Below are 24,517 nucleotides of genomic sequence, written 5' to 3' on the forward strand. Positions count from 1 at the left end.
CTCTTGGCCGGCCCCCCTCTCTCTCTCTCTAAGTCTCACTTTCTTTCATATGTCAAGGTTGATCGAAAGGTTGGAAGCTAATTTTGGTAGGCTTGCATGGCTACTTTGGTCCTTGGATTTGATCTTTGGAAGATATGTTGGAAAGGAGGAGACATGGGTACAAGATTCTTGGTTAAACAAATTGAAAGTTGTACAATGGAGGACAATGGGGTTAAGATTTGGCTTAGGAAAAGAAATCACCAAAGATTTGAAGTACATTTGGAAGACCAATGTCAAGTACCCATCAAATCCTTCTTCTTCCTTCCTTCCTCTTTCCCTCTCTCTCTCCCTCTCCCTCTTTCTCTCTCTCGGCCTCTCTCCTCTCTCTCTCTCTCTCACGGCTCTCTCTCTCCTCTCTCCTCTCTCTCTCTCTCTCTCATGTACTAGCTATATACATATGTATATGTATGTACTAAAACGCAAGAATACAAATAAACAATAGGTACTTTTGTACAAAAGGGTCAATTTAGTCTTTAAGGGTCAAGATTCACCACTTTAAACAAATAAAAAGGTACGAGTACTTAATTAATATAATAATGTACTTTTGTACTCCCGGGAATCTTAACAAAATATTATTTTAATGGGTTAAGTACTTAGTTGGAAGATGAACCTATTACCCAATGGATAATAAAACCCCTAATGGTTATTAACCAAAGGATAATAAGGTACGAGTACTTTAAATACTAAACTAAGTTTTTCTGAAAAAGACTACATGTCCTTTTTTGTCATTACACATGTGTTTATATATATATGTACTTACCAAATAAAATAAAGGAAAGGCTTTTGTCCAATGGGTAAAGATTACCCTAATGGTTATTGTCCAATGGACCAAAGTTACTTGGGTACTTTTATTAGAAAAAATAATCAAAAGTACTTTTCAAATAATTATAAATGTCATTTCTTTAAAAGATCAAAGTACTTGTTCAAATCTTTCAAAAATTCTTTTAATATAAAGAATTGGGTTTCTATTATCCAATGGATAATAGTTTCCCTAACATTTATCGTCCAAAGGATAAAGAATAAAGTTAAAACAATAAAAGAAAATAATTAAACAATTTCTAGTTTAGGGTTGAAAAGGTTCAAAAGGTTCAAAATGGGCAAAATGGTCCATCTACGGTTAGGGAAAAGTAACTAGGTGACTTCCTAGTTTGGTTTGCCAACAAGTCGGTTAGAAGCTAACTAGGCTTGCTAAGTAGGGCTTAAAAGTCAAGAAACGATCCTTGAGGGCTAAAGTGAAATTAGGGTTACTAGACGAGGATTACGATAATAAGGCGTTCGATTGCTTAAATATAAACCACAAGGAATCAAATAGAAAATCAACGAGCAATTAAGAGAAATTAAGAAATTTCAAATAACAACGAGATTTTTATTGAACGAAAAATCGGAGTTGTTACACTCGACTTCAATCCTCACAGTGTCATGCACTCACAACTAAAATCACTCGAAACAAGGTGCATAATATGAACTTTCAAGTGTGCGGTTAGAAGTTATATAAATGAAATCAAAACACTCGCACACTATGACACGAAAAGAATGCTTTATATAGTGGTCACATAATCTCAAGAACAAACTACAAAGCATTGGAACTCTATCTCACATCCTTCAATCCACTTCCCATCACCCCAAGGATCAAATAGGACTTTAATTTTGGTTGTAACATTGGGTAATTGAAAGTGTGTAAAGGCTAGGACAAAACATCACGTGTCTGAGAATAGGCAAACAATTTGGGGCTAATTTAACAATGCGTGCCCATTTTTTTCCACTCTTTTCAACTCCACCTTACCTCTCTTTCTAACCTTTTAACATTTTTCAACAATAAAGCACGATTCCCCTTTTCATCTTTATCGGTGCCCCTTTTATTTTTCTCTTTCTTTTGTTTTTTTTTCTATTTTGTTTTCTTTTCTCTTTTTAAAGGGCACCACCAATTCAAGCACAAAAGTTCACAATCTATCCAAAAATTACACCTTTATACTTTTGCATTTCTCCAAAACAATATGGAAGGTGGAGCTAATCAAGAAAAGACTAAATTGTCACGCCCTCGATTTTCAACTAAAATAATAATATATTTTCCACAGCAAAAGTCTTCCTCTCAAACTATATTTACCCTTAACTGTCATGCCAATCCAAATAAAGAATCAAAGTCTCTTCTTCTTCTCTCTAAATTTTTTTTTACATAAAGTCTCCCAAACGTTTACAATTAAATGAGTTCCATAATGATCAAGGAGAGGAATTCACACATAGCTTTACATATATTCTAATCAAAAAGTACAACTTTCCATTTCGAGTAAAGTACACAACATGAATTAGACTAGATGATAAACACTTCCTTTATGATACCAATGAAGCTCTCAAGAGACGTCTCAATGTGCACTCCATGCAATCCAAGCTAAGTGCCATGGCGAGTACCTGAAAGGATAGGGTGAGCTACACTAGCTCGTAGAGATATCCATACCTAAATTACATGCAGAAGCGAAGACAGATCACAAGGGAAAACATTTTCCAAAAGCATACGTGTTTTGTCAAAAGTGAAGCTCAAAATGTCATACTCATGCTGGAAAATATTTAACTCCATTTCTCAAACACCAACACTCTCAACCACACGCCAATATTCTTAAATATCTCAGCTTACCGCTACGGCATTACCCAACCCAATCCCTGCTTTTTCATTTCCATTTTAATGACCTAAAGATTAGTCTGAGTTCTTTAACAAAATGTTTTACTTTCTTTTCTCACACAACTAACCAACCTCTCACCAAAAATATACACACTAGGCATGTAGAGCTAGAACATAAGCTAAGCAATGACAAGTTGAACAATATCGCACCTCAACAAGGAAACTCTTCCGTCAATCCCAAATCAAACTTCAAATCTCAACATCTAGCAAAACTCCTCCACACAAAGATTTCCCTTATAAGTCTGACGAACAAATACCATATATGAAACTCTAACAATGCATCACACCACGAGGTACCAATTATATATTCACACAGAACAAGATGCCCATCACACATCAGGAGAACAAGTCACAGTGATTGGAGGTCTAAAGGGAAAAATAAAAGAAAACATGTATTAACACATTAAACGATCAAAGTTAACAACTCAAACTGACATTTTCAATCTTAGTATGATAATAAATAATAACAAGATTCTCCATTTTCACCATGTCACACGTTTCGATTTTATTTCCGGGTATTAAGGACCCCGTGCGTCATAGTAAACGTCTTTTGTTCCAAGTGCACATTCCGGGTATTTGGGACCCCGTTCGTCCCCTGCCGGTCATCGCACCAATAGGTGGACCCGTTCACCTACTACCGGTCATCACACCAATAGGTGGACCCATTCATTCCCTGCCGGTCATCGCACCAATAGGTGGACCCGTTCATTCCGGGTATTTAGGACCCCGTTCATCCCCTGCCGGTCACCACGCCAATTGACGGGCCCGTTCAAGTTTCCTTAAACCGTTTCATTACTCATGTCGTTGATTACTGTTACCTCACCAAGTCACGAGGTTCACAACTGGCATTCGGTGTTCGTGTGCTCCGTTTCAATCATGTACCTCACATAGAGTGGCTTTAGTTCTCTTTTCGGCAGTCGGCAATCGTATACATCAAGCTATCGTCATACATCCCGTTAAGTGTAAGTTAACGTCCTTGAACTCATAAAGATACATACGATCACTTATGGAAACAAACCACGACATTAGAATATGAGGACAAGAGTTTTTACAAAAATCTGCAATGGCTATGGGTAGTACCAAAAATGGACTACGGGTAGCAGGACAAATGTTCAGTTTCTGATCAGTGGCTACGGGTAGTACCAAAAACGGACTACGGGTAGCAGCTGGAAATTTCAACGCGATACATAGATTTCAAGGGCCAACAATACACTTCAAAACAACAATCAAACATGAGATTTTAGGTACAAATTCAACTCATCAACGTATAGAACAAGTAAGAAATCCCTACATATCAAATTGGCGAAATTAATCATTTACATTTGACCATATCCAATTAAACATGAATTCCAGGGCGACACTTAAACCATTGAAAAGTAGACTTTTTCTTCTTTGAATCCATAGGTCATACATCAAAAACAAAGTTCGGGTAACCTAACTACGGCCTTGCGATTATAGCTTCAACATAACAGTAAAAACTGGTGCAAAGGCAGAATTTAGGTCAACTTTGGATGCAAATATGTTATCGCTCGGACATACCCATGATGCATGGGATGTATCGTTGGAAAGCTCTATGTGTCTAGTTTCTAACAAAACAAACGGTGTGTCATTTCGAGTCCCGAGCTAGGAGTTATGGCCATTTTACCAAAGTCCACAGGTGCTGTCAGATTCTACGCGGCAATAAGTAAAATTGATTGAAAAATCATAACTCTTCCAACTTAAACCCAAAAATATTGAAACCAACGCCAAAAGTCGCACCACTACAAGCCCTACACTCAGTAAAAATCCCAGGTTCAGAAACAAGAGGAGATTAACCCAACAATCAAAGAAATACAAATTCGCAACCATTTTCGCCCTAGTCGACCAACCCTACGTTAGAAATTCACCAAAAATTGTATACTTAACCGAATCACTTGATTCCAACGCCAATCCCTTCTTAACTTAAATATGTAGCTCCTGTAAAAGACCCAAAGCCACCAATTGTTCATCATGCCCAGAAAATTAAAAGAAGACAGCCACGCACAGATTCGCACATCCAGGGAACAGCCGGTATTCAAAAATTCATAACTAATTGTGTGATTATCGGTTTTTCATGATCTTAGTACCGAAATCTTCGTATTGAAACGTACTTTAACTGTTATGAAGGCACCAAAAATTAATCCCTAGCAGAAAGGCTCCAAAAAGACAGATTAGCAGAACCCACGAAATTTTCAGCATACAAGATTTATTCAAGACTCAAAATAGATGAACAAACTTGATTCTTGTACATCCAACTAACACTTAAACATGTAAAGAAAGGTAGGAGATCCTTACCTCGAAGGTTAGAAGCAAGCCCGAACATGGAGGAAACTTCGAAGTGCTCCGATCGTGAATTTTCTTCGATGGATAGGAAGCTCTCGTCGCGTAGAACAACTTTAGTACTTGGGATTTTTCAAAAGTCTCACTCGTGGTCGATGAAATCGAAGAGAGAAGGTGAGAGGTCAGAGCCGAGAGAGACGCCGGAGAAGAAGAAAAGAAAGGAAAGGAAAAGAGAAAAAAATAATCTCCTGCTCCCCTTTTTTTTTTGACTTATATAGCACAAATAACACTTTCACCCTTTCACTCCTATTGTATCACCTCAACTCCCACAACTTACAAGTCATCTCACATTGACCCAACTCATATCCACATTGTTATACACATTTTGATAATCCAAATACATATTAAACATTTAAAATTTGAGAAAATAATTATGGGTCTCTACATAAATATATAAGGCTCAAAGTGGCTCGCAAGGAATAAATGGAAAAACAAAGGAACGAACAGGCTCGAGTATCAAGAAAATGCCTATAATCCTCTCCCAGGGGTGTAACATCCATGTGACTAACCAAAATCCAAGAGATATTGTTATGCATTCAAGTTCCAACACTCAACAATCAAAAATAATGAGACCACAACAAATAGACTCTTTCCATGACAAACTAAGAGTTAAACTGACATCACTCCAATAAAAGATAGGGCCCAAAAGCTCACTAGGGCATAAGTCTCCACTAATCTAGCCATCAAGATTGGTGAAGTCACAACTCACAAGTGGTTAAGGCTCAAATAAACGTGACGTGCAATAGAGCTATACAAGAGTGTCATGATCAACTTCTTACGACAAGCTAGCAAGTAGAACTACCAAGCCAAAAATAAATATCATTATGGTAGGCAACACACCTCAACTCAATTATCCAACAAGTAATCACAACAAGTGCCAAATCGCATGCAAAAAGAGTCCCAATATTTTTAAAAAAAATTAAAATTTTTCATTTTTTTTAGAATTTTAGTAGTCTAAGAAAAAAAATAAAAAAAATAAACTACCAAAGTAATTCCTCCCCCCAACTTGAACCATTCGATGTTCTCATTGAATGCAAGAACAAAAATAGGACATAAAAGAAAGAGAAGGGAAAGGTATCACCTCGCAACGGAGAACTTTACAAGAAATAATATTGCGGGAAGAAGACCCTCCAACTTGAACAAAGCATTTTGCAATGTTAGTCCTCACAAATAAAATAAAATAAAATAAAAGTAGCTAATCCAAGGGAAGGGGGGGGGGGGGGGACTATACAAAAAGTTAATGACATTCACTCCCATCACGTGAAATCCAACCATTCATCACACTACGAAAAGCAATCAAAATCAACATCTCACCCCACTTCAAGCACTCCGTTAAAAATTGTACGCGACCATGCCACTGATCGCTTCGTTTTCGTATCAAAAATAATTAATAAAACAAAATAGTTACTACTACCTAAAAGATAGCAGCAAGTATTCCGAGTATCGTCCTCATAGATTACGAAGACTAAATTGCAATTGTTCTAATTAATTTCTAACTTAATTCAGAAAAAGATTTGATTGTTGATTTCTAAAATATTTAAACCTGAATAAAAATAAGCAATAAAAAGTAAGAGAGAGTTTATGAGAGAAAGTATCTAGGGTTTCGAATCCACTAGACCCGTTGTAACAATTTCTATACGATGATAAAGGTCTATTATCCGAATCAATCCAGATATCGTTAGGGTTCGCAGGCCCTCACAGTATCGCCAAAAGATTTCTATGAATCACCGAACAGCATGGGGTATCGCTGCCTAGCACGAACCGTCTTACTAGTACGATCCATCTCTATGGCACGGATCGTCTATTAGCACGGCGCGTCTTACGGAGCATAACTCATCTTACTCAGTTATCACAAACTAATTAAGAACCGTTGTATGAATGTGCATAAAAACCTAGGAATTCATACACAAGATGTGATTGGAAAAATTAATATTGCAAATAAATCCTTACATCTTACAATCACGATTCGAATAATAAAACACTAAATCAAAATATAAACATTATTACTAGGAGTTCGAGCTTCATCTACGCCCTAGAAAATGAATTAGCCGGACATCGGAAAGTTGTCTTCGCAGCCTCTGATGGCCTCCAATTCCGAAACCCCGTTCTCCGCCATACTGACTGTCGAAGTCAGTAGACAAATTTGCTTAAATAGATAGGGTTTGATGCTTTAATTACATAAAAAGCCCTTTGGACTTTGTGTGATTGTAGACTAACAATTCAACTTTAGAACATTATGCACTATAATCCCAAGCTTCCTTTAAATCTTGTTTTTATCCCAAATCATGAACAATGAGCTCAAGCAACCTATATATAAAATAAAAGCAAAATAAATATCAAGTAACAAATATAAATAACTAACAAGTGTAGTTTGGAGGGCCAAAATATGGATATTTCAGCACTTATCAGCCACAAAACCAAATACTTAGAATATCTTAATTGCCTTAGCCGCGTTTGAAATTTAAATTCTACCAATTGTATATTCCCAACCAAATTAACTTTCAAGTTGTTGAATTTTAAGAAAAATGGATAGTAAACCACATTAAGGCTCCGTTCCGGAACCAAAAAAAAAGTCATTATTTTTTAAGAAGACAATTTCAAGCTCAAAAATTATGAGCTTATTGAAATATAAAAATATGCAATATGGATATTGTTTGGAAGATCTCGATGAGATCTTTTATATGAAACAAAAAAATTGAAAAATTATTTTTCATTTACTTTATTTTTGAGTTTGAAAATGTGAAATAAGCTGCTTATTTTTTAAGAAGGTTTCTGGAACAGGGCCTAAAATTATCAACACCAAGAAAATCAATTTGTTCTAACTTATCTTTTGCAATGGGGGATGCTCAATAGGAGTGATGACATCAACATCTATGGCTGGGGATATTTGATCATCAAGAACAAGTGGACTTTGCACAATTATTGGCGATGACTCCTCAATAGTAGTCAAATCATGAAAATACATCTCAAGTGTACTAGAATGCTCTTGAGAAGACTGTTGCACTTTAAGTGAACCAACTATTTCGTTAGTTACAAGTGGCTCTGTTGTTTCATCTTCCAATACACAAGAATTTATCACTTGAAAATTTTCAACTTGATTGCAAGAAAGAGAATCAACTAATTGATCAAAATAAGGCGGCTCTATTTCCTCGTTTTCCCTCCCATCAGGATTGAAATTCTGCAGAAATCCTTTTTCATATCCCCTTTACAAAAGTCCTAACCCTCTGAAGGCAGCCACAATTGGATGATCAAACCCCCGAAGTACAAACCGTAACCCTAGGGTTTCGAGAAGCAAAATTAGTCAATCACTCTCAATCCGAAGCAATCAAGCAACTGAGGAATCAAGGTGGTGAGGCCTAGGGGCCCATGGTTTGATCTCTTTCACGTTTTTGTATAATAATTGCATTTTTTTGATCTTTTGTTAATCATTTAGTCTGGCGTGAGGAAGAACATCGGGTGGGGAATCAATCCCTCAACCGATACATCAATCCAGTGGGATCCTTTGGCCGTGACATCCATTCACCGGCCGAGGGATCTATTTTCTTGGAATAGTTTAGCTTTTCTGTTGCATGCTTATAAATACCGTTCTAGCTCACTATTAACTGTTTAAAGGCTAATAAATAGACTATGTGTTTAGAATTAAATAAAGCAAGTACTAATCATGTGTTGAACGATTATGGGTCGATCTTATGACTGGGCAAAGAGAGGTGCCTAACACCTTCCCCTTATTGTACTCTTGGCTCCCGTACCCAGAATATCTACTTGTTTTTCCTAGTTTTATAAACTAGGTGGCGACTCTGTTTTGATGATAACCACTATCATGTGGCGATGCTCCTAGCCATGGGAATATCCATGATCTTGGTTTATAAAGCAAACAACCAAACAAACAAACGATGATCAATCCGTATGGCGATGCCCCGCTTGGAAGGTGTCTACAATGACCACAGCCACCCCAACAAGGGTTAATAACAACTCCATACCACTCTACTATATTAAGAATGTAGTGCCAAATAGTCATATGGATGTTAGTCACACAAGCATGCACAAATAAAGAAAAAGATTTGCGATGTTTTGAACCCAAAAAACGAAACATCTCCCCACGGTCTCTAGTTGTTCTAAACCTATGCTCTGATACCAAGTTGTCAGGCCTTCGATTTTAAACATAATTATAAATGATTTTCATAAATAAAACCTCACAACATTCCGTACAATACCCAAAATAATATAGCATTCCCATTTCTATGATTATACCTCAACATCCATTAGTTTCCAAAAGATTACATCAACGGCCCAATGGCCTAAATTTACATAAGTACATAGTATAGTAAGAGTTAAGGATTACAATTTGTCATTATCAAAGATTTACAAATTTAAAGTTACAAATACACCTTCCAAAAGAGATTTACAAATATGGACAAGTAACTTCTCATCGTTAGCTTTCAAAATATGTCTGCATCCAAGCATTTAGTCATGATAGCTACTGCCCTGAGTTAGTACCTGAAAATGATGGAGGGTTTGAGCTACACTGGCCCAGCAGGAAATTCTACACTAACATTATATGCAAATGCAATGCTAGGATGATCTCAAGATAGGAACATGAAGGAGGACCACAGGATAATCAATAATCTTAGATCAATAAACTCAAACAGTCACTACACGATCATAGTACAACAACTAGAACCATTTCCATCTATCATGTGTCCAAAATCCTTCCATCGTACGTGTCACGAGCCGAAGCTCCTGTCGGGCCAATTAAGGGATTTCAATACCCCCTGCCAGACACCATACCTATCGATAGGTCCTGAATGTAACCAATATGAGCTTTTTCTCCTATAGGGCCAATTAAGGGATCCCGATACCCCCTGCCAGGCACCCACCCGTCAATGGGTCCCGAATGTTTCATTGTGTCAATAAATGTTCAAGCGTTTCATACTCTCACAAGGTGCCATTCCAATCCGATCGCAGTTCATATGGTAATCGACATCAAATTTTTACGAACAAGGGCAAGAGATGCAAAAAAGATCCATGAACTCAAGGGATTCGATTAATCATGTTATGGGGTGATTTGGAAGTGCTTAGAACAAGTTAGAAGTGATCGGGGGTCAAAACGATGAAGTTTAGAACAAAGCAGCAAAAACTATCCATAAGCTCCTGGTATCGATAGAACCAAAATGGCCATATCTATACAACAATCAAATCAAAAGATTTTGAAGCTTCTGTTTTCTTATGGTATTGTTACGGGCTTTTGTTGTATCGATACAGTGACGTTATGAGCAGATTTTTTTGCAGATTTTTTAGGATTCAACTACGACGACAACAACAACAACAACCATAGGCACGATTTCAAGGCTAGAAAACACTTCTTTTACATATATTGAGTGGTAGAATCCCTACCTCGAGTCTTGAGAATGAAATCCACGAGATACGAGCCCTAGCTTTTTCAAAAACCTTGATTCGACCGGAATACACCACATCGAGCTCCAATCGACGAAGAGCAAGTCCAAAATCACACGTAGAATGAAGAATGAAGGTTAGTTTGTGAAGGTTTTGAGGTGTTTGAGTGAGATTTTGGATGAGAGTGACAGAAAGAGAAAGAGAGACGTTGTAGAGACAAAAAGATACAGTGAGAAAAAGAGAGAGAGAGAGAGGGGGGGGGGGGTGTGTGGAGGGGGTGATACTCTCACACCCTCCTATATATATACACAAATCCACAAATTCCACTTGCACCCTTTCACAACCAATTCTATCACTCTAGCCCCAAATCACATAAACACTATCATTTCACTTTCTTTCTCAAAAAATCATGCATTTATAAAATATTAACATTTGATAAAATAAATACGGGTATCTACACACACACCCCTTTTATATTAGCATATACACAAATCACACTTGCATTCCCTCAATTAACTAGCCTAACACATTCACCCCAATTCGTATAAACTTAACAATTTGTTTTTACATTTTCCTCAGTACCTCACATTTATAAAATCTAGAAATAATTTCCGAAAATACAAGTCTCTACAGTATTCTTGGTATGCTGCACGACATGATAGTTAAATCGTGCGGTATATTGTCCTACTGCGTACCCCTTTCTGTTACACTATTCGTCACTTATCCTCTGACACTTTAATGTTGTTATTGTCTAGAAGGTGTAAAGGTGCATACCAGAACAGGTTTTCATGTTAGAAGTCATCATGGAGCTTTGACTAACCTTTTAAATGCCACAACATAATTTCTAACATGATACTTGCAACACAAAATGGGCCAAGGGGTTTTCTCAACCATTTTCCATAAATCTTAAATACTTGCATATTCACTTTAAGGCCTGAAGTTCATTTTGTGATTACAAGTTAAAACTGATCTGGAATGTGTAGTAGAAATACCGTGTGACATATATACCGTGCGGTATATTTACATCATCGCGCATCATCTTATTTTATAGTAGCAGATTCTCAGTTGTACTATTATTTCATTCTTGTATATATCATTCATCCATTTTCATACTGTTTAGTGCACAACCAATCACATTTACGGGTTAGATTATTCCTACTTATTTGACTTGTTCCTTTTCCTGTACTTGTTTTTCAAAGTAAAATTTTTCAAACGATATTAAATCCCCCTTTTAAAATGCTTAGTAGAGACCGATTTTTATCAAGCGAGAGGGCTGCTTTTTTTTTTTTCCAACAAAACCTTCCCATCTCATAACCTGGCTCCCGAACCTAAGACTTTCAAGGTTTTTGCTAGACTAGAAGCCTTATCACTTTTCTCTAAAACAAACTCTCGGTTTCTCGGATCATCCATCTCAAAAATCTGGGTGGCGACTCTTGAATTTCAATCAGGGAGCCTACATGAGGCATCTTACCTAAGAACCACTCCAAAGCTCCCTCTCGTCTCCAAAGCTGAGGGTCAATCCGGAGGGGAGCCCCGCCTACTTGAAGGCTGGTAAGCAAAGAAAAGTCACCCGGCATGATCGTCATCACGCTGGCAGAGGGGAAGTAGAAGGTGTTGGCGGTGTCCCACCACCTCTTCACCAGCGAGGTCATCAAAAACTAGTCAACCTTTGGTAGATTGAGACGCCGGGCAAAAGCATCAAAACCAGCTGTCCGCACTAGCTCCCGAGCCTGCTCTGGCAATGTCAAGTACCTTTTGTGTACTCCCTCGCCTCCGCCATGAGTCTCCAACCTATTGTTCTGCTGTAAAATGCCACAGAAGAAAAACGGAGTTAATCTCATGATTGCTTAAATGAATGTAATGAAAAGCTAGGGGCATCAAGATAAGCTGACATCTAAAAAGCATGTATTGCCTAAACAAGGGGCATATTTATTCAAACCTTCTCAAAACAATTCTGACCCTACCGTGGATGATCTCATTACTGCCCCTAGTTGAAGATTGAAAGAATTTCAGCCCGTGGATGAAATTTCATATTGAATGTGCATTTAGGCAATTTGAATTATAAACTAAATGGTGAAACTTTTGTTGTCTAGGGGATTTACAAAACTTACCGAAATATTAAGGATGCTCAAGTGTTGCTCAGGCTCACAACGAACCACCTCGGTCTCCGAGCCACCAACGGGAGCGTGGTACTATAGGAAAGCACCAAGGCCTAACATGCACAAAGGAAAAAATGTATGAATCAAGATCAAACGGACCCAGCTCCTAGTCCCTAAGACTTGCCTCCTCATCTGAAGAAGAATCAGAGGGGTGATCGTATCCGCATGGATGAAGTAAAGAGGAACTTGCAAAGGACGGTGGATGGTGGCGGTAGGTGGCATAGTGGTAACAGAGGGTGGCATGGTGGTGGTGGTTTTGAATGAAGGTGGTGTGGCCATAGTGCTAAGAAAGAAGAGCAAGAAAAGTGAAGAAAGAGGAAGAAAAGAGAGAGAAAGGGGATGACGGTGGATATGGAGGGGACGGTGGCGCATGACGATGGTCGAAGGGGGAGAGGAGGAGAAGATAATCGAACAAAGAGGAAGGAGGAAGAAATGAAAGAATGGGCCGCCAAATCGATTAAACCTAACTTAAATTGATTTTCTGACTTTTGATGTTCCCACGGCCGGTCCTTCGATCCCTTGGCCGCTAAATCGATTTGCTGACCATCGGATCTATTTCCCGCAGAAGCAATAGCTGCACTACTTGAGAATGTGGAGGCGAGTCACGATTCGTGTTCAAGACAAAGAATGTGGCAACCAATGGCAGAGGATGATTAGAATAGCCTTGGGGGCATCCCCGAGCATGAGAAATCTCAAGCATCAGTGTTGACCCTGCTCTGGGTCTTTTGAGCTCTATTTGAAGCAGCAAATTCACAAATGTCCATCTCTCGATCCTTGAGGATTATGAACTCCAAGCTCTTGCTCACAAAACCCAAGGATCCTTGGTACCTCAAATTCAAACTCCGCGCCCCAATTATTATACTCCGGAAGTACGATAGTTGTAACAGCCCCATGTTGCAACAAAATCACGTGCTTTAAACCTCGCGCTCATTTTCTCAAGCCTCGTGCTTAAATGCTCAAAGTTCCATGCTTTGAATGCTCGAAGCTCTACTCTTCGAATGCCTAACCATTGTGTACTGGATGCTCAAACTCCGCGCTTGAATGCTTAAAGTTTCATACTTTAAATGCTCGGACTCTGCGCCCTTAATGCCCAACCACGGTGTACTGGATGCTCAAAGCCTATACTTTGAATGCTGGGGCCCCGTGCGCCGAATTGCTTGAACTCCGCGCTCTGAATGCTCAAGTCCAAAACTTGAAAGAAGCTTTACGCTTGTACACACACATGGACCCATGCACATAAGCACTCACATCTAAGATTCATCTAATTGCATATTGTCATCATCATATACACATCGTATTCTGCATCTCTTTCATGAAATAGGTCATTCCTGCGTACAGCCAGCTCCGCGCTTCGATTTATTAATCGGCTATGTGCCTTGATCCACAGTTTTGCAACCAGCTCCGCGCTTCGGTTCATTGATCGGCTCCATACCTCGATCCTTAGTTTCACAGCCAGCTTCGTGCTTTGGCTCCTATTATCCAACTCCGTGCTTCTGTTCTTATCATTAAATACATGCCTTGTCAACCAGCTCCACGCTTCGGTTCCCATTAATTGATCGGCCCTGCGCCTAGATCATTGGTTCTGATTACCAGCTCCGCACTTTGGTCTATGTCAAGCTCCATGCTCTGACCCTTGGCTCTTTGCCCTCTGACTACAACTAGCTCTGCGGTTCAGTTTCTATCAAAATAAGCTCCAAGCTTCAATCACTGGCTCCGTGCCAACATCTCACAAAACTAGCGTTCGGCCATATCCAGAAGATGGTTTGAATTCCACCCCAATTACATCAATTCTATCAAACTCATTCGCAAGGATAAGCCACCCAATCGAACTTCCCTTAGTCAAAGTAAGGATGGTCTTGAAAAGCAATCAACTAACCCACTGTGTATTGACCTATCCCAAAATATTGAGGATATTCCGCAAATATTTCCCCGGTAGCTCTGCGCTCTATCAACTACCCTCTGCAAAAACCTTGGCATAGCTTAGGTACATTGCACTATGGTTTTTTAAGCCCGAAGGTACATTTTCTTTACCAAAACCTTCACACTTCTTATTTTGCCCTAAACTACAATTAGTTTAAATTTCCCTTGTAGAATACGTACGCAGCCACCCAGCTCGACCATAGCTAAAAATATTTTTGAAAACCCTTGAGTAGTTGTTTGACGAAATTGAGTTACTTTACCGCTTTGACTTTTACTTAATACGCCTCGTGGCCTATCCAAGCTCAATCAAAGAGGGGCATCTGTAAACACCCCAATTTGGCCTAACAAGTATTTCAAGTCCCACCTTAGGGACCATCCCGATGATGAATGTAACGCCCCGAATTTTGGGTATGTTAAATAAGTAATTTTATTGAAAATAAACTGAGTCAAGCTCTTTATTACAACAGAAACTTAAAAGGAGTACTTTTATTACAAACGGAAGGGAACTAAGGTTCCTAACTATAGCTCCGCCTGCTCCTCCATCTGAGCCAGCTCTTCAGCTCCAAATGCCTCCAAGGTGTAAAGTTCACCCTGTTCATCTACAAAGTCTGACACATTATACCAGCGTCGCCACCGATATAATATGTCAGGGTCACCAAAAAGGCAACACCGTGAGCTACGAAAGCTCAATAGAAAAATCCTATACCCGCTAACCCATAACTAACAAACAACAGGTTATAACATCACATCGATTTCCACATGATATGTGTATACACAGCTACAAAAGATAACATTAATAACACATCCGCAATCGCTATATAACTATCGTTGGTGTCCAAGATTCTTCGAGTTTCTCCTACGCAACTCATCGTAGACCGTGTCAACATTTTCATTTACAAAACAATCTTTCAAAAATCATTTGTTTAACACAAAACATTTGCATTGGCTCCGTACCGCGGATAACCAAGCTACACACCCAACCTCGGTTCCGCCGTTCCGGACTCTCGAGTATCCTCACAATGGTTCCGCCGTCCCGGGTTCCCATTGGCACACAAAACTTGCATTGGCTCCTCTCCGCGGATGACCAAGCCATATTACCAATGAGGCTACCACGTCCGACCGCATTGGCAATCTTCACAATGGGCTACCAAGTCCGGCCACATTGTGGTTTTCACAATCCACGCAATGGGCTACCAAGTCCGGCCACATTACGAGTTTTCATACACACAACGGGCTACCAAGTCCGGCCACGTTGCGGTTTTCACAATCCACACGATGGGCTACCACGTCCGGCCACATCGCGGGTTTCCATACACACAATGGGCTACCAAGTCCGGCCACATTGCGGTTTCAAAACACATCTCATCATTATCCACACCCTAGGTGTCATGTTTCTACTTTCTTGATTTTCGTGTCTCGTTTCTCATGCATAGACTCCGCGGTGAGACTTTTCACATACGATATCATTCATTATACTATTCAATCTAACAAGATCATCCATTTTAAAACTACTTGACATGCTTGAATCACTTCATAACAAACATCATGCATTTCATATACTTTCAACAAAAGATAACATTATCTACTTTAAATGACATGATTAAAGTTTCTTCCTAACGAACTTATAATTGGGTACAAGACTATATTTGGGAAAGTAGGTAAAGATAACTACTTGGGATGGAAGTTAAGGATATCCTACACATACGTAGAGTTAGGGGACAAGGAATCCTACCGTGCTTCTTGGCGGTAGTAGTCGGTTATGAAGATTCGGTCGTCGGTTTTGGATTTCGACGGCGTAACGGCGTCGGTTTGCTTTGAAAGGAAAAGAGTTGTACTTTCTTTTCCTAGAAATAACTTTCTAACTTAACTAAGCTACTTTTAAAAGATCTAAAGGTGGTTTTGAAAGTGGTTTGGTGGTTTCTCTCAAGAACATTCAAGAACACAAGAAAACTAGAACTTTGGAAGCAAGAACTCTTAGAATTTCTAGAGAGAAGGAAGAGCAATGGTTTGAAGGTGTGAGTTTAAGCTTGGAGTGAGCTTCTATTTATAGGCCAAGGCTCCTCCTCTCCCTCTCTCAACCGAATCTCTCTCTCTCTCTCTACATCTTTGATTTCCTTCACATGTCAAGCTTGATTGAAAGCTTGTTGGGTGAAGTTAAGGCTTGGTTGGAAGATCAATGGCTAAATGGTAGGCTTGCATAGCTACTTTGGTCCTTGGATTTGATCTTTGGAAGATATGTTGGAAGATTTGGAGACAATGGTACAAGATTCTTGTGTTAAACAAATGAAAGATGTACAAAGGAGGACAATGGAATTAAGATTTGGCTAGGAAGAATAACCACCAAAGATTTGAAGTACATGGGAGATCAATGTCAAGGCTCACACATCAAATCCTTCTTCTTTCTCCTCCTCTCTCTCTCCCTCTCTCTCCCTCTCGGCTCCTCTCTCCTCTCTCCCTCTCTTTCGGCCTCTCTCTCTCCCTCTCTCTCTCATGGTACATATACACATATATATATATACTACTAATGCAAGGCAACAAATAAAATAATAGATACTTTTTGTACTAAAGATCAAAGAAGTTTAAAAGACTAAGATTTTCTCAATAAACAAATAAATGGGTACAAGTGTACTAAGGCAAATTACATCATCCAAGTACTTATATACATATATACATATGTACTAATGTACCCTAGGGTTAAAAGGGTCAAGATTCTCCCAATAAACAATTAAAAGGTACAAGTACTTTAATTAATATAATAATGTACTTTTGTACTCCCGGGAATCTTAACAAAATATTATTTTAATGGGATAAGTACTTAGTTGGAAGATGAGCCTATTACCCAATGGATAATAAAATCCCTAACAGTTATTATCCAAAGGATAATAAGGTACGGGTACTTTAAATACTAAACTAAGTTTTTGGAAAAGACTACATGTCCTTTTCGAAAATACACATGTGATATATATATATGTACTTACCAAATAAAATAAAGGAAAGGCTTTTGTCCAATGGGTAAAGATTACCCTAACGGTTATTGTCCAATGGTCCATAGTTACTAGGCTACTTTTATTAGTAAATTAATTGAAAAGTACTTTTCAAAATAATTATAAATGTCAATCATAGTACTTTGTTTAAATCTTTCAAAATCCTTTTAATATAAAGAAATGGGTTTCTTTTATCCAATGGATAATAATTCCCCTAACATTTATCGTCCAATGGATAAAGAATAAAACTAAAACAATAAAAGAAAACAATTAAACCATTTCTAGTCTAGGGTTCAAAAGGTTCAAGATGGGCAAAACGGTCCATCTACGGTTAGGGTTAAGTAACTAGGTGACTTCCTAGTTTGGTTACTCCATCAAGCCGGTTAGAAGCTAACTAGGCTTGCTAAGTAGGGCATATAAGTCAAGAAGCGATTCTTGAGGGGCTAAAGTGTAATTAGGGTTTCTAGTCGAGGAATACAGTGATACGAACTACTAGGAATCAAATAAGAAAATCATCGAGAAATTAAGAAATTTCGAATAACAACGAGATTTTTATTGAATGAAAAAAACTCGGAGTTTGTTACACCAAAAATCTAACTACGACGAAAACAAGAAATTCTATAGCCACTCAAGAGAAAATAAGTAATTTAAATAAAATTCAAATATTTAACGAAAATTTTTATTGACCAAAATTGAGGGGCGTTACAATGAACAAGATAAAGTGATTGTTGATTGACTTCTTGTAAATCCAAGGGACTTTGTGAGTACTTTTAGCCTCTTAAAGGACCCAATCTAGAGCAAAATAGCCTTTTTAGACAGAAATGCAGTTTCCAAGTAAAATCCATCTGTTGGCCGCTAGATTGGTGTGCTGGCCGTTACTTCTTTCTTTCACCCGTGGAATATGGTGTTTGAAAATCTCCCAGAGAGATTGTTTCCTCGCCCGCGAGATGCATTCCTCGGCTGCCAGATTCTTCTGGTGGTCGGCAAATCATTTTGCCTAGAATTCTGAAATGTGCTGTCTTCGTTTGATCCGAGCTCAAACCCTAGCAGCCAAATCGTGAGACTTTGGGCTACAAAAAACACTTCCATGTAGAGTTCTTGTAACCCTATACTTCCTTATTGATTCATGCCATTTGATTGGCCAGAGTGAGTCACCAATTGCCTATATAAGGAGGCCTTAGTGTTCCAAAATTAATGCGAATTCTTCCATCATCAACCTCGAAACTCTACAGAAATCATCCCCACTATATTCTCTACAAAGGCCCTAACTACCTGTGAGCGACCGCAATCTGAGTGATCAAACCCCGAAGTACCCAACTTAGTTCTTAGGGTTTCGAGATTCAATTCAATCAATCATGCTCAATCCGAAGCAATCAAGCACTGAGGGATCAAGGTGGTGAGGTCCAGGGGCCTATGGTTTGGTTTAGTTTTCTATTTTACGATTAATCATAGCTTTTTCTATAATTATTCATATTCTGGTGTGAGGAAGAACACCAGCTGCGACTCCATTCCCACGGCCGATATATTGATCCAGTGGGATTCTTCGGCCGCGACATCTATTCGCTGGCCGAAGAATCCATCTGTTGGAACAGTTTTTTTTACTTCGTGATGCTACTGTATGTGATTTCTTTACTATCTTGGTTCACCTTATTGACTGTTTAAAGGCATAATAATCAGTTTACTTGTAGGATGAAATGAAGTGAATAGTACTTGTATGTTGAATGACTATGGGCCGGTCTCGCGACCGGGTGAAGAGAGGTGCCTAACACCTTCCCCTTATCATACTTTTGGCACTTTAAATCTCTACTTGTTTTCTTAGTTTTAATAAACTAAGTGGCGACTCTGTTTAGTTGTAATCATGATCGTGTAGAGATGTTCCAAGCCATTGAAATATTCACAATTTTGGTTTATAAAGTGGAAACAAGTATAGAGGATAGCTGTGTGGCGACGCCCCTTCGGGAAGGTGTCTACAGTGTCCCAAAAGCTGGTCCAAGCAAAATGACGTAAATACCCAAACATTAACAATTAACCATCCTCATTAAAAGGGTTTAATTGGAAAAAATAAGCAAAAATTGTCAAATCTTTTAATTGGACTACCCACTCCTTATACATTAGGGGCTTGTTTTTTTGGGAGAATAAGGCAGGGATAAGGGATGGAGGGGGAGAAGGAAGAAAGGTGTTTGTTGGCGAGAGAAGAAAAGGGGAGAAGGGAGGATGAGGAGGAGAGCTTATCCCCCTCCAAGGGTGTTAGGTTCTCCCACCCCCACACTAGGATTAGCTTATCTGGGTGGCAAACTAGACTTTTTTACCCCTCAAACCTTTTTTGTTTTCACAATTCAATGATTAAATGAGAGTAATCTATAGACACCCCAATTTGGCTTAACGATTATTTCAAGTCCCACCTTGGGGACCATTCCGATGATGAATGGATACAGTGATTGCTGATTGACTTCTCGTAAACTCATGGACTTTTGGTGAGTACTTTTAGTCACGTAGAGGACACAATTCAGAGCCAAATAACCTTTCAGACAGAAATATAGCATCCTAGGAAAATACATCTGTCGGCCGCAATATTGATCTCACAGCCCCCGCTTCCTTTCTTCACCCGTGAAACATGGTATTTGAAAATCTCCCTGAGATCGATTCCTCACTCGTGAGATGTCACGCTCTCGATTTTCAACATAAATAAATAAGATTTTTCAATAAATGATCCTCGCATATCATAAGTAATACCCAAAAGAGTTCCCAACTGTTTAACTTTACAAATAAGTCCCTAAGTTTAGATGATTACAACCTTGGCACCATGGCCCAAATCAACTTATATAAAAGTACGAACCTGTTTATAATATTACAAACTTTTTAGTCAAAAGGAATTCAAGAACAATTAGTTACAAACTCATCTTTGCCAAAAGAAAGTCATTACAAGATGTTTAAGTAACTAAAACAAAATTAGCTCCCCAAAAGTCTTCATGTTCAAGCACACGAATGCATGCAATCTATTGTCCGGCATTTTGTCCTGAAAAGAAAGATTAGGTTGATGTAGAGACCTGGAATTTTTTTTAATTTTTGAAATGATTATTAAATGACTAATTGAGAAAATATGTTTATTTTGGTGGATATTTAAATTGAGAATTGAAGTGAGAGAATAGAAGATTGAAGGAGTGGGTGTGTGATAAAAAGATATAAGAGTATATAAGGTGGGTGTGTGTATTGTAGGAGATTAATTTCATCTCTCTCTCTCTCTCTCTCTCTCTCTCTCTCTCTCTCTCTCTCAAAACTCCACTCCATCTCACAAAAACCTCAAGGATCCATCTCTATTTCATCTCTAGAACGCAACCTCGAGCTCATATTGCGTCGGTTTGTACTAGAACCCGTTTTTGGAGGATTTTGGAGCTTTGGAAGCCAGGGCTCGTTCGTTGATCTCATGTTTGAAGCTTTACAACCTTGAGGTAGGGATTTCTTACTCATTCTATGTGTTCATGAGTTGATTTCATGCTTTAATCGAGTTTAGATCATCAACCATTGTGTCTTCGAAAAGCTGTCAAAATCTGCAGAAAATCGCCCAAAATTGCCTAGGGATCGATCCCTAAGCATGAAGGATCAATCCCTCATTCAAATCTTGACTAAATTTGGACTTTTGCCCTTGGGGATCGATCTCCAAGAGAGGAGGGATCGATCCCTCCCCTCTCTGGAAATTCTGCTCGCTTTTTGGATTTCAGCCCAACTTCAAACGGCCATAACTTCTTTGTCCAATGTCTGTTTCATGCAAATTTTATATCAATTCGAAGGTCTCGAAGTCAGCTTTCATTTTCTGCTAGAACCACCTTAAATATCTTAGTACACAGAAAGTTATGACCATTTGAGTAGAGGTGTGTCAGTCTACTGATGTCTGTGGCTATTCCTAAGGTTATTCTTGTTCCGTGTTATGATTCCCTATATAATTAGAACATGTTTAAGTCACTCTTGAGCATGATTGCTTACGTTATAATGACTCGTTATTTGATCTTGTCTCTTAGCACTCATTAGAGCATAATATCAATGACGTTGGTTAGGAAAATGTACCGTAAGGTCGATAGGAGTACCGTGGGCTATAAGGGATAAAGTGGTGAGTGTTATGAGAAGACATGAGCTTGTCTAGTGATCCGATGGGTGGTGTTGTCACTCGTATCCTGGTGCCTCATCTTGTTGAGCTTCCTAAGTTCCTTTGGCACTCGTTCTATAAGATTCTCGTTTAGAACCTAGTTGGTGGTGTGTCGGGGAGTCGTCGTGGGTTCGGTACGTGACGTAGGGCATCATAATAGATTTAAAGTAATAATGTGGACTTAAAATACTTATCAATGTTCAATGGGGCATGCTTATGAGTTTGTAGTACATTGTGTGATGATGAATTACAGAATGTGACCTTGAGAAACGTTGTCTTATTGTATATGGATTGATAATACAAGAGTGTATGTGTGAGTTGATAATTCTGAATTGAGGGTCCTGCAGCGCAAGGTGTGGTAATACGGATACTCTAGAGGGCCCGCAACGCAAGGTGTTGTAATGCGGAAACCCAGGGGGAGAGAATTCCCTGTAACGCAAGTGGTGGTAACACAGTTGAATGTCAAAGGAAGTTATGATTGATTATAGAAGTTCATGTTGTCGTTGGGCTGTTTCTTGCTTGAGATTTTAAGTGTTGAAAAAGGGAATAAACGATTGAATTCATTAAAGTTTTTGAAAATGAAGGAACTTGGTTTTGGAAAAAGGATTTTTATGAAAATCCTTCGGCTATTCTTGAGCGAATCAACGGTTTCCGATATTTGTGCGCAGAATCAAAGAACTCCGGCTATTCAAACTCGAATCAATGGAGCTTGATCCGTAAAGGTCGAGAGTTCTCTCAAAACTATTTTGGCAGTTTGTATTATTCCAGTGTACCAATTATATGTGGTACTGTGAATGATGTAAGCACCAGTGTCTGTATTGCCTATAAAGGGAGGGCTCGACCCGTTGTAAAAACCAAGTTAGTTCAATCTAGTAATCAAGCCAGTATTTTCCAGTAATATCTCATGTGTCTTGTGTTCTCTCTTTGATCCTAACCTACTTTGTATTTGTACCCACTTCGTGTCTGCAAACTTGGTATCAGAGCCAATGTTGTTCATTCTAGCCTAAACCCCTTCTGGGAACTTCTTTTCCAAAACTACTTCGAATCTTTTCTAAAAGAAAAATTGAAGCGTATACTCTGTGGGTGTCTTTTAAAGGATCCTCTGTAGGGAAGTATTCCCGAACAGGTTCAAAACGAGCCCGAGCACGGTCAAAGAATAGGTCAACGCACTATGGACTAGTGACATGAGAAGTCAATGGTCCAGAGAGGTTGTACGATTCTCGGTGCAATAACACGATACGTTATTGGACCAAATACAAGAAAAATGACATGAGATGCCACTGTTCAAGAAACTTGTTCGGCAAGAGAGAGCCGAACAGGAGGAGTGCTCCTTAGAAAGGAAATGGTCCAAATTGCTTCCCTAGGACCAGTTACATGTGAAGTAACTGGTCCAGGCCGTCTCTTCGGCCATGAGATGGCCGAACAAAGAGAGGAGTCCTATTAGAGGGAACATTCTAAAAGGGTCCAGAATCACTGGTATTCCATTAAGGGATGAGAACCCAAGAATATAGGATCTAAGAAAGATACCCAACGAGTATGGGATGTTCGGCTTGATATGGAAAGAGTCCTACAAGGATTAAGGAAATAAACTGATAAGGGAACGAGAATCCAAGAGATCCTAGTTTTCCTATACGAGGTAGGAAACCTAGGGCAATATGGATACTTGGGCAGCAAGCATCCATAAATCTATAAATAAGAGGTAAACCTAGAGGTAAAAGGTACGCAATACATTGCTTTCTAATTGCTTTCCTACTGATAATTAGGGTTTCTTTGGTATGAAATACTAACAAAGGCATCGAAGGGCCTTTGCCACGAGAGGCAAAGGTGCACTCACTCCTTGTCTATTTTGCAGGACAAGGGTTTCGTTGACAAACTAGGGTTCCGGTCAAGAGGCACGTGAAGCCGTTGCATTCTAGTGCTGTTCAGAGCACTACTTGAATTTGTCCACCTACAATTGGCGCCGTCTGTGGGAAACGAAAGAGTTCCCTTTGAAATACGACCATGGTGGAAGTAGATCCAGCAACACCACACGATCCAAAGGACGTGTTAATTGGAGGAGGGGATAAATCTCCACCCGGGGCTTCGAGAAAGCCCGAAGGAGGACACAAGAGGACCACGAGTAAGGGCCACCCCCTTACCATCCACGGCAACTCCAAAAATAGAGATGGAGAGACGGCATCGAAGTCCACGAGAAGGACTAAATCCCATCGAGGGGATGAATCGATTGCACACTCCAGGAGTGTATACCATAGCGAAGACGTTCTTGATAAGAAGAGACAAGAGATCGAGGAGTATGCTCGTTTGATCAAAAAACGAGAATATGAGATCAGAGAACTAGAGAGGATCAGGGAACATCCGGAGGATTCCGGACTATCTCGAAGAAATTCTAGAGGCAGTGAATATGCTTTGGTACAATACAAAAAGGCTCCTTCACGAGGAAGAAGGAGCAGAAGCAGAAGTCCGACCCCAAGGCGACATAAAGCTTCCCCACGAAAAGGAAGGAGCAAGACCCGAACACCCGAGCGAAGGAGGGTTTCTCCAAAGAAGAGGAGAAGCAGAGGTCGAAGCTCTACCCCTGAGGAGGAAGGGAGTAGGAGACATCATAGGGACAGGTACGAGAGACCTGATTCCGACTGGGAAAGAACTAGATCCAAGAAAGGACTAGAGGATGAAACCATGACTGCACGGGAAGCAGCACGGAAAGCACTTCAGAATATAGCATCCTCCCTTTTTGCAAAAAAGTTACAGGAGGCGAGGTTGCCGACCAGAGTAAAACACGGAACGTTTATCCTCTACGAGACAGATGCTGATCCCGTGGCACATATACAGCATTACCAGCAGGCAATGT

At 39.3% G+C, this 24,517-nt stretch overlaps 1 long non-coding RNA gene across 1 annotated transcript; it reads right to left on the reverse strand.

Annotated features, from left to right (window-relative positions):
- Positions 1-2,190: 2,190 nt before the first annotated feature.
- LOC131308154 (uncharacterized) lies at positions 2,191-5,366 on the reverse strand. The gene is made up of 2 exons (XR_009194346.1): positions 5,027-5,366; positions 2,191-2,445 (listed from the first exon to the last, which is right to left on the reverse strand). It is a non-coding gene; the product is annotated as an uncharacterized LOC131308154 (long non-coding RNA).
- Between the last annotated feature and the right edge of the window lie 19,151 nt (positions 5,367-24,517).

Source organism: Rhododendron vialii, chromosome 11a (genome assembly GCF_030253575.1).
Source record: "Rhododendron vialii isolate Sample 1 chromosome 11a, ASM3025357v1".
Lineage (NCBI taxonomy): Eukaryota > Viridiplantae > Streptophyta > Magnoliopsida > Ericales > Ericaceae > Rhododendron > Rhododendron vialii.